Here is an 11,860-nt window from a genome sequence, read left to right on the forward strand (position 1 = left end):
GGAATCTCCACAAATAATTCCATGGAGGACAGCAGTGACAGTGCACGTGAGGTGCAGGGGTTCTCAGGCAGGCTTGGCCTCACAGTGTCTGTCTAAAGGCACACGTAGTGATCCTGATGGATGTTTTGTTGGCTATTTCTTTAACCAGTTTATACTTTAGCTGCTTTTCGTAGATGTTCTGCCTCATGTGTTGATGTTTCACACCACAGATTTGAAATATGGTTTAAGTCATTGTCATTAATGACTTCAGGGAATGCCAGAGCACAGCTTTTATGGAAGAAAAAAAAAAAAAAAAAAGAGGATGTCGAGTTGAGGCTTAAAGTCAACCACGGACATTTCCCTGAATAAAATCATGAAGCAGGGCTAAAAGGAAAGCTGAATGACCCTGCATCATCTGAAACAGGAGAAAAAAAAACAGCTCACCTCCCTGTTCCAGCTGCTCAGCCCAGCAGGTATTGCAGGCATAGTGGTGAAACCACGGCAGGTGGGTACTGGTGCACTAACACATGCTTCTGTGCACTTCTTGGTGTAGGCAAGGAGCACCAGAGCTGCCAGCTCTCGCTGACAGTCATTATTGAAAGCAATCAGATAATAAGGCAACATCAGCAGCAGACTCCAGATAATTGATTCCAGAAGGCACCTCATCAAGGCGGACAGAACATTCCTCCCATAAACAGATTTCCTCTCTCAGGACTGAAATCAAATTGAGCGCTAATCACTAGCATACAGCCCCAGGCATTTCCTGGCAGCGGGTTGGTTCAAGCCACTATCACGGACACTCAAATCCCCAGCACACCGGCTCTGAGCAAGGAAGCAGTTTTAGGGCAGCAATGAGCTAGGGACAAGATGCTGCATTGCACTCAGCAGTAAAACTGCAAGCTGCTGGGCTCTCAGCTCCCGCAGAGGGCTTCTGCTCTCTGCCAGGACTGCTTCTCAAGCTACAGGGAAGTTAGAAATAGAATTGATTACTTTTTGAAGATTTACTGAGGGAACAGGAAGGGCTTTACCTTTACACCAGTTGCTAGAAATCTGCTCCTAACTACACCAACACTCACTTTCTTCCCCACTCCTCCTCCCAGTTCAGATCACATCTGTGTCCAGTACTCTTTGGCAGAGCACTGAACCAAATTATTTCCCAGCTTCAAACCATTTCCTAGGCAGAGTGAGGTATGGGAGGCGGGGGGGAATCATCTATTATCTCCTTCCCTGCTTCCCATTTGTCATAAGGAAACATTTCTTCCTATTCCTTTAAAAAACATGAATTTACTTTAGCCACGCAATAAGGAAAGAAACATTTACAGATCTCTGCAATACATGTAAAGCTGTAGGTTGGTTCCCTGCTGCCCCTCAACAGCAGGGTGGGCAATTTCTGCTGAAACCCAGAGCAACTGCCTGCTCCTCTGAGCTGCAGCAAGAACACCAGATCAGGACTGGAAACATTCATAATAAGATCAAGCAGCTGAGTTTGGCTTGCTTCCAGTTCCAAACCACAAATGATGTCTTAACAGTAGTAATCATGAATCATAGCATCTTTTGGGACGTAAGTGACCTTTAAGGATCATCTAGTCTAACTACTAGACTGTCTGTGGCAGGGTCACCTCCCACCACACCAGGTTACCCAAAGCCCCATCCAACCTGGCCTTGAGCACTTCCAGGGATGGGGCATCCACAGCTTCTCCGAGCTCCCATCTCATCACCCTCAGAGTAAAGAGAAGAACAGTAACAGTAATTTCCCCCCACACACACCTGAGAGTGTTACTCAAGGAAAAAAAAAATATTATAACCCTTTAAAATGCAGCTCAGGTCATAGGACCCCATTAACACACATCCAGAAGCAGCAAGATCAGACATCTCCAAGCTCAGTCACACATGAGACTGTGTTTGCCTTCACATAAAAGCACGGGGCAGAACCCAAGGAAACAGATTTTGTAAAGTTATCCACTAGCCCAGTGGGCCTTGTACGTGACTTCACAGCCTGGAGGTAAAACACATTTTGCAAAAAACCTGGATAAGTCCCTCAGCCTGGTTCAACCTGAGTTTAAAAGACAGGGTCTGAAACGTCTAGAGCAGTAGCCCATGCAAAGCAGGAAGATAAAGCACAAAACAGAAGTGCAGCACTTTCTGTAGGTAGCTCAGATTGTTTCACAATAGCCCCTTTCACCTGTTTCTGGAGTTTTGTTAAGTTTCTCAATAACTTAATTGTGGAAACACCCACTCCTCATTTCCCAACCAAAGTAACACAGCTCTTAGGAGGGGAAGGGGGAAAAAAACAAAACAAAACAAAAAAAACACAGATAATTAATAGCATGCCACCCCCCTTGCACTTAACTCACATCAAGCCATAACTAGAAGACCACAAACAATTATTTTAAGACCAAAAACATTCATATTCATATTCAACCCTCCACCCTAAAGCAGTTCAAGATCTTCACATCCTTCTTCCAGCTTTGTTTAGTCTATAGGCTAATCTCACCTCAAGACACACAAAAACCATAAGTATGAGTTCAGGAAAGAAAGGATTTATAAAAATTACAAACTGCAGAGGGAAAGGAGCACATGTTGCCCTACTCTAACTGCTGCTTTTTCCCCCCAAAGTTCTCCAGAACTGCCCTCCCGCATACAACTTGAATGCCTGGGGCCATGATGGGGACACTGCAAGGTGTCACTATGTGCTTGAGGAGGAGCTTTGCTCCACTTTCTGCAAGAAATACCCCTTCTACCTCCTGGGCAAGGCAAGCGCCCTGCGCCCTCACACTACCAGCAGAGCCACAGGACCTGGAACCTTGTGCAGCTAGGGAAGAGCTGCCCAGGGCCAGCATCAGTATTCAGGCACTTACAATTGCTCAAAAGACAGTAATTGCAGTAGCAGGGGAAGAGAAGGCAGGAAAAACGTGCACGCAGAGCACCCTTGCCCTCACAATCTTTTTCAGGTTTCATTCATCTCTCCCATGGTCACGTCTGAACCCAGTTTACAAACTCCTTCTAGCAACTGCCCAGGTCTCTATAACCTCATTAGATTAAGAAACTGAAGGTAGGAAGGAGATGCTTGATGTCTCTCAGAAAAGCTTTTAGCTATCACAGTCATAACAGCAAGCCTAGAAATGCTGAAACTCACCCTCCAGACACAGCCAGCATGGACAAAAAATAGGGGACAAATCCCAAAGAACCAATATGCATACTTTAAAACTCAAATTAAAAATTATTAAACTTTATTAAACTCACACAGAACCAGTGACACTTCCCAAACACATAAACCAAAACTTCCCCAAAGCCTTTACAAACTCTTAGGGCAGTGAAGAAGGCTCCCTTAAAAACCCGCTCTACACCTGAGCCCAATTACCAGTGTTCCCCAGACGATGGACTTCACCTGGGCTTCCCCAGCCCCACACCAGAAGAGTCAGCACAAAGGGCTGAGATCAGCCTTCTGCCTGACAAAATCTTGCACTGTGCCCTCCTCCAAGTGCTTTTAGTCCAAGTGACAGAGCACCACAAACCCCACATACACGTAAGGTTGTAGTTTTCCCTGGGAGATGGTCAGGGAGAGAGACCCCATGCTTCAAACAAATAGGCATTTCTCTGGGCTGGGCTTGTCTCGAGGAGGGACAAGACAAGCAACCATGCCAATAATGCAGTGATGGTGCAGAGGTTATCCTTGGGCAAATCCACATCTGCATTTATGGACACCTCCTGCGACTGCAGGGAGAATGCAAATACGCTCCACAAGTCTGATGGCATGCGAACCTGGACAAAGCTGTACCTTCTGTCCTTCATTCCCGAACTCTGAGAGGAAACAGTGCTGTAACTCCCTATACACGCGGGTCTGGCTCACGCAGTGGGATACTGCAAGTGTCTGTGCATAGAGATCCTGAGTCCTGGATCATCGCTGCAAGAGAAAAGCATTTGTTAAAGTTACAGAGCCTCCAACAGCAGCAGGCTTTGCTCAGGCAAGTACCTAAGCAAGGGATCTAAACGGGCATTTTAAGCTTTTATTTTCACTGTAGTTCTTAGGCAGGGAAATAAATGGTAGAAATATAATTCAAAAAAAAAAAAAAAGACGACCCCAGTAAAAAGGAAATTTTGTTTAATAGACTGTGCAGACATTTTAGCTCGGGAGCACAGAATACAGCTGGCAAGTGAATGATTTCTGATTTGCTCACAGAATTGAAAAAATCACATAAAACAATAAAAACCATGAGAAAACAAATCTGGGGCTTACTATAAGCAGGTTAAATGGAATTAAAAAGTCAAAATTCCTTTTGTTTGGGATCAAATATAACATTTTGTCTCCCGGCTTTTTCTGCAGCCTTTAAAAATATTTGTTAGTATAAAATATAAAGTATATATATATAGTATATATATATTTTATATATAAATATATAAAATATATTTTAATAAAATTTTATAAAATTTATTAAATATATAAAATATATTTTATATATAAATATATATAAATATATGTATTTTATAGTATAAAATATAAAGTATAAAATATAAAATTTAATTTCAGTGATTTTGCATCTTCTTGGATAAAAAAAAAAAAAAGACTTTCCATGCTCAGCACAATTTAGCTTCACTTTAGCCATGTGGAAGTAAAAGGATCAGGAAGCTCTGGAGGTACAAGCCAGCTGAAGCAGCAACTTAAAGGGCAAAATGCAAGAAGAAACTACTGAGCTCTGAGGAGACTTACGGTATGATTTTTACCTTACAATATTATCCTATCCAATATTTTTATATGGATTTGGCTACTTTTATAGTAGAAAATGGTAGAACAGAGATTTGGCTGCACAACTCTCTCTGCTTAGACCAACGTACATGCAGAGGCTCCCCCAGGGATACCCAAATTCATCTTGAAACTGAGGTACACTGAGTAGGTTTTTCCTCCTGACAGTTTTTCCTTAGGTAACACTAATGATAGTCTCAAAAAAAACCAAACAAACAAACCAGAAGTATTCTTTTTACTTTTGTTTCTCCTTTCATTCTCTGTATATTTTTCATAAAATTAATTACACACAGCTCATGAATTTGCTTTATCGGTATTGCGTGCCTTCATTAGCAGGTAAAATCATCTGTTACCATGAAAGCTTCTCTCTGCGAGGCAGGGTCTGCAAACTTTCATGATTTCCCAGCTGACACCTAGAGGCCAGGCCAGTGCTTCAGCTCTGTCTTCCTTCTGGTCCAGGAAAGCTGTGCTCTAACATACGGTGGGATGGGCTCAGAAGGGACATACCCCATGGAACTGATAGCTGAGGATTTCCCAAGGAAAGTATTGATGCAGACAGCCAGGCCTTAGATGCAGGAAATTCACCCATACAATGCCTCAGGAGCAGAACGGAGGGAGGCTAACACTCCTCTGTTCCTCTGCAGTTCAATCTAGCAGGCAAATGCATCCCCAAGTACATTCGGTTTGCATGTCACATCAATTGACAATCTCAGGCCTACAAGCAAGAGGAGAAAAGCCGTGCATAAAAGCAAAAAATCACAGAAGCCTGCTTTTATATAAGGAAATACTGCCAAGGCTGTGGGGGAAAAAATCAGCCCTTTACTAGGCCAGCTACAGGATCCTGGGAAGTTTATTTACTAAAGTAGCTGAAATAGAAAACTCCATGTTATTAACATTATTAGTTATGAACAACAGGCTTCAAAATAGTCTAACAGATATACATCTCTAACACTCAAAGAATATCCCGAGTTGGAAGGGACCCATAAGGATCATCGAGTCCAACTCCTTAAGAAAAGCCGGAATGGTCTGACTGCAGGTCCATTTAGCTCAGCATCCTGCCTCCAAACACGGCCAGTAGCTGCCGAGGAAGCTCCACAGAGCAAAGAGAACAACTTTGTGCTTTTCTTCCCGGTGGAAAAGGCAGTGGAGGACTGCTCCTTTGGGATCAGAAGACCTGCATTTCTTCTGAAGTCAAAACTGAGCAGCAGGGCCTGCAGGTGACCCCACCAGGCTTGTGTGTGCTGTGTGGCCGCTGCACCGTCAGGGTGAGGGCTGTCAAGGGCCACGGCAGGCCCTGCTGCTCAGATTTGATTTCAGCATAATGGAACAAAGCTTATGATCTAACCTGTACAATTTTGGTTTTGCTTTACCCCTGGGGTCTAATTTATAGTCTGGGATCAGATGTGTTTGGATCATGCAGAGTACCTGCAAAGGGGTCTGTGACTTGTCTTGGAAAGTTCACACAATCGCAGCACCCTCCTGACAAAATTGCCTTAGGAGATGCAGCATTTCTAGAAAGCAGAGGGGACACTTGCCTTGCTACAGTCTGCATCACCCAGTTGCAGCCTGATGCTCAGCCTGGCATCCTGTTGCACTGATGACCGGGGATGTTGTGCACAAGGAAGGAATTCAGCCTCATCTCTGCAGCGCCCTCGTAGCACAAGCACTGTTCCCTCATTCTCGGGGATACATGGCTCCAGTTTATATTGCTGGTGTTTGATCTAGGAGATCAAGGGGCCAGAGCAAACCCACAAGCAGACCGAAGGAGCTCCTCAAACTCACCTTAGGTGGCAGCACAGCTGTTTAAGTCTTACTCGATTGCCTAAGATTAGACATGAGCAACTTGAAAGAATTGGATACAATTTCGAGTTGGCCCTTGGCTTTACATAAAGAAAAAAGGCAAGGTGGAGAAAAGTGGAGAAAAAGTGTTTAGCAACAGCCTGTTCCACGTGGGGATAAGCCCTAGCAAGGAAAGCATGGAGGGTAGCATTAATGAACGAGGCACCAGAAGTTGACAACTACTGAGGCTTTCGTGACAAGAAGGATTTCTAACTATGCCACCCTCATCCTCCTAAGAAAGGGAGGAGCATGGGGCAGCAGACCCCCTGGTTATAAATTAGTGGGGAGCCATGGGTACAGCTTGCTGCATATAGATTAATGTATAATCCAGCATTAACATGCATTTCGTGCTAGCGTAGCGCCGGGTAGCGTCGCAGCTTTTTGCCTCTCTTTCAGCTGTATGCCACTTGCCCAGCCCAGGTACGCAGACTGGGAACTGACAAGAGGAAAGTAACATTTTTGTACTTGGTGTTTGGGGATGGAGCTTGCTGGTGGCAGAGGAGGAACGTGAAGGTTTGTGTGGAGCAGCACCACCACCTTGTGGGAGGCTGCAACATCCCAGGCAGTCCTTTCCACCGTTCAAACAGCAGCAACTAACCACTGAGCACAAATGCAGGGTTATCAACCTCCTCAGGTGTTTGCAGGTCTCTCATTTCATCCACGAGGCAGGGGTGGGGGGAAGCTTTTCCTCCCTCGAGACAGGCTGCTGCTGCTCCCAGTTTCTCTCAGTACCTCCTGTATTCTTTAAACACGGTTACAAGAGAGTACAAGAGAGCAGAGCTGTTGGAAAGAGGGCTGCTAGGTCCACGCAACTGACACAGTAAGCCAGTTCCTTTATTTTCAGCTTTCCAAGACAGCATTTCACTGGCCTAGCCACCAAGATGGACTAGAATATCCTCAATTTCTGATCTACTGTTAGAAAGTGCCCTATTTCCCCTTCTTACAAAGGGGAAACACCACTGTAAAATTTATCCGTCTCAGGGAGCAGACTAGTCAGCCCCTCACTCTCTGTATTGGCTCTTGAGATTAAAGAAGGAGACAACGCGAGCATTAAGGAAGAAAAGGTAGCCTCCCTTTAAGAGACTCTGTAAAAGGAGGCCAGTTTTTCTCATTTAATATTTCATTAGTCTACCTTCAGGGTGCAGGAACCGGCCCAATGCAAGCATAAAGTTGTGTTGATGCAGAGGGAGAGGGCAACCAACACCTGCATCACCATGACAGAGCAGATAGAAAGGCAGGCATGATCCGAGATGCCCCATTTCTATTTGTATTTTGTCTAGCTAGCACAGACCAAGAGCAATAGACTTGCCTGCCGTCCTTCCTCAGTAAAACACATTATTCTCAAGTCTTTGTCACCTTGTTCAGTGCCTCCTTTTGCAGCTCTGCTCCGAGGACTGAATGCATCTGGCTGTTCCCAGGACAAGCAGAGGGATGCGCAGGAGAGAGATGTTCAGAGGAGTAACCCCAACTGCCTCAGCAGCAGCAGCTGGGAGAGAAAAACGTGCTACTAGTGCATAAATCCTGTTACAAGTCCAGCTACAAGTTCAGATAGGGCTCTGCTCTCTATTTCTCAGCACAGAGTGCCGCAGACACCTGAGTTAATAGTCTGCTGAGAAGCATGTACCCTCTTTGAGAGGATTGAAGTGATTTACCCATGGTGTCACACGACAAACAGTGAGCAGTCTGGGTAAAAGACTTTCAAAGCCTCGGTCTGGTCCTTTATCCCTGAGATTGATCGTGCCTCATCAGCCCACAAGGGTAGGGGAGATTTATGGTTCAAGAAGAGCTCCTCCCTCCCTAGGTAGAATAGTCCTCTAATCCGAACTGTCAGCATTCAAGGATGAATTATTACACTATTGCTTCCTCCCCTGTGCTTTCCTCCAGTATAATAATTCTTTTTTCATTTTCACCAACAAAATAACCAGCCACTGCAATGAACCTTTACCTAGAGCATTCAAGAAATCCCCGTGACCTGCAAATACAGATGGGAAGACAGCAGCAATTATTGCCCTGTTGTAGGCCTAACAAATAAAGGCTTTGGCAGTTTAAGGTTTGGCCTTAAGTTCAGCAAACAGACAGCAGAAGGGATGAGGTGGCTGCAGGAAGACACCTCCATTAATACAGTGCCAATGACCAGCTGCTGATCAGCACCTCAGCCAAGCCACTTGGTGGTATGGCCCTGCCAAGTGGTGGGCACCAAGGGTGCTGCTGCTGTTCCCTCCATCACACAGAAAGGGGAAGAGCAATTCACCTCCAGGTCATAGTCAGATGCAGCCTTGCCTCATAAGGGTCCAAGACATCATGAAACACTCTGTTGGCCTTTCAACAGCCCACAATAGCGTTCAGGGAAAAGGGAGTTATTAATATTACCCCTTTCTGAGCCACAAACTGCAGGGTCATTCAAAGAGTGAAGACCTGAAAGCATCAGTTTGACTGAGCTTCCTGCTTGTTCTTCAGAAGCAGCAAGTGATCATTGCTTTCGCTAGGCAGCACAAAGCCAGAGCTAAGCACCTCTCCAGGAACCTTATCTCTGCACACCAGATGTAGTCCTCAGTTTGTGCTGTCATTTGTTGCCCAAATCTATGCAAACACAAGATGAGGGACTAACTGCAGGATTCGCTCCAGCCAGAGACTGCAGGCTGTCTGCTGTCACTTCTCTTTTCATCTGTTTGTATTTCAAGGCAGACAAAGAAGTCATTTTAGAAGACTCCAACGAAAAGTTGTACAGTTCCTGTCTCTTCTCCACCACCGAGGTACCTTCCTTGTTAAATTGTTTTCCTCCCCCTGCATCTGCTGTCTTCAGCAATCACTTACTCTGACCTTGGGAGACCTTTCAGAACTATGGATACAGCAGACCAGACAGGAAAGCTGCTCTCTTCGCCATGAAAAAAAACAGTTCTTACATTTGCAGAACACAGTTAATATGAATCTGAAGCAAGAAGTATGCTACAATCCTCCAAACCAGACATGCTGTTGCTTTTGAGGCCTGTACTTTAACCCCACTGCTTTTAAGCATCTTCAAAATAAGCAGACGTTACAAAAATGTACTGGAAACTTCCAGAATGAAGAACTAAATGAAAACACATCATGAAAAGTCACCAACTCTCCATGTATCTTCTTGATGAAGTAGATTATGAGTGCATTTAGTTGTCTGCACGTGGCACAAAAGTCAAATGATAGTAAGCAATAATTACGGATACTGCCTTCACGCTCTAATCCACTAACCCCAGCCCCCAACCCTCCCAAAAAAACATCAGGATAAGACTTTGCTGAATGCCTCTAGCATGACATTAAACAGCTACACATTTTCTACTTCAATTCCATCTTTCCCCCAGCTTTAGAAAAAAAAAAAAAAGCTCAGTTGGAAGGGACCTCCAAAGCTCATCCATGCCAACTGCCTGACCTCTTCAGGGCTACCCAAAACTTAAAGCATATTATTGAGGGCATCATCCAAAAACCTCTTGAACGCTTACAGGAACTACGCCTCTCTAGGAAGCCTGTTCCAGTGTTTGACCACTCTCATGGTAAAGAAATTTTGCTTCATATTCATCCTGACCAGCACCTCCCTGTCCACCTCCACTCCTCAGAGAACCGCAGAGAGCAATGAGGTCTCCTCTGATCCTCCTTTTATGCAGACTGGAGGACCCAAATGTCCTCAGAGGTCATGCCTTCTGACCCTATTACCAGCTTTGTTGCCCTCCTCTGCACGCTTTCAAGGACCTTAACATCTTTTTTACATTGTGGAGCCCAGAAGCACACACACTGTTTATGGTGAGGCCATGCCACTGTTAAACACAGCAAAAAAAAATAATCTTTTTTCCAATCCTTGGCTAAAATTGGTCACATGATTTGTTTATGTTCTCATACAATCATTGCTGCTAGTTGTTCACCATTTCTCAATGAAATCTCTGAAGATGACTATGCTATCCCACCACCCACATGACAGGGGTGTTTTGGGTGTTTTAACAAAATCATTCTGTTTTACTAGAAGCTGAGCCACATCCACACAGCCAGGATCCTTCCTTCCTCACCATCCCCCACTAGAAAACTGTACACACATCCCCTCTCCAGCCACTTTCTGCTGGATTGCATTGGGTCATGCAATTCTTCCTCTTTTTCAGAAGTAGTTTCAACACTAGGGACCATTTAGATCGAGGAGATGCGCATGTGAAAGAATGAAAATAGACACCAACTCTTCCATGTGTTCTCGCAGGGCAAGAAGGAAGCATTGCAAAAATCTAAAGGCAATGTACTTTGTACTTCAGTGTACTTCCTGATATTGGCACAAACAAGGCAATTTCAACAGGTCCTGGCTGCTAGGAAAGAACATACAATGGAATTGATCAGAGCCTGCAGTGGCCTGAACACTGCTTCTTCACCTGGCAGCTTCTTGATGAGACTGGACAGAAATTTTCTTAAGAAAACAGGACACAGGGTAGCCACCAGTATTCCATTTTTACAGGTAAGCAATGAAAGGTGTAATGATTTTGGCAAAGGTGCATGGAAGCAGTCTGAAAGGTACCAGAGACATGTAGCTTCTCAGATTCTCCTGGAAAGATTTTACTTTGCAGCTGCAGTCAGGGGCTAGATGCAGAGGGGCAAAGCTCTCATCGTAGGAGCCATGGAAGTTGCACGTACCTCCTCTAGGATCCTGAAAACCTGACTCCAGCCCCTGTTAAGTTCCCTACACAGAAGCTCAGGCAGTCTATGGTGGGGAGCTTCACTTTTATTTAAATAAAATAGCTAGGGATAAGGTCTCCTTGCTGTAGCTTTGCAACGTTCAACACAAAATTACCTTAACTCCAAATACTTCTGCAATACAAATACAAAAAAGTCTTCCACATCATTTCACCAGAGAGCCCACTGGAAATCCAGATGGAAATTATATCCTGGCGGTGACAGAGGTTAAATCCCTGAGAAGGCTTGTCAGAAACAAAGACTTAAGCTACCAGATCTACAAATATTCTTATGCATATTCCTTTCCACGCTTAACTTCAAGTTACACCTGCTGCTCAGAAAGAAAACCAGGTTTGATCTGTTTGTTGCTCACAAGATGTGACCCATATTATCTACTACACTTTTTCCTTTGTCCATAAAATTCCAGCAACAACTGCAATGTACTTGCCTGAGAGAAAAATTTCAACCACTGAAAAGAACAAAAATGTAACACACCACAAAGCAGAACAGCTAACAGAAGACCATTTAAAAAATCAGCTGAGCTGACATTTAAACCCATTAATGTGAACATACAAGGCAACAAAACAAGGACATGTTATGCCAACAGTAGCACTACAGCAAAGT

This window comes from Anser brachyrhynchus (genome assembly GCF_964034855.1).
Source record: "Anser brachyrhynchus genome assembly, chromosome: 5".
NCBI lineage: Eukaryota > Metazoa > Chordata > Aves > Anseriformes > Anatidae > Anser > Anser brachyrhynchus.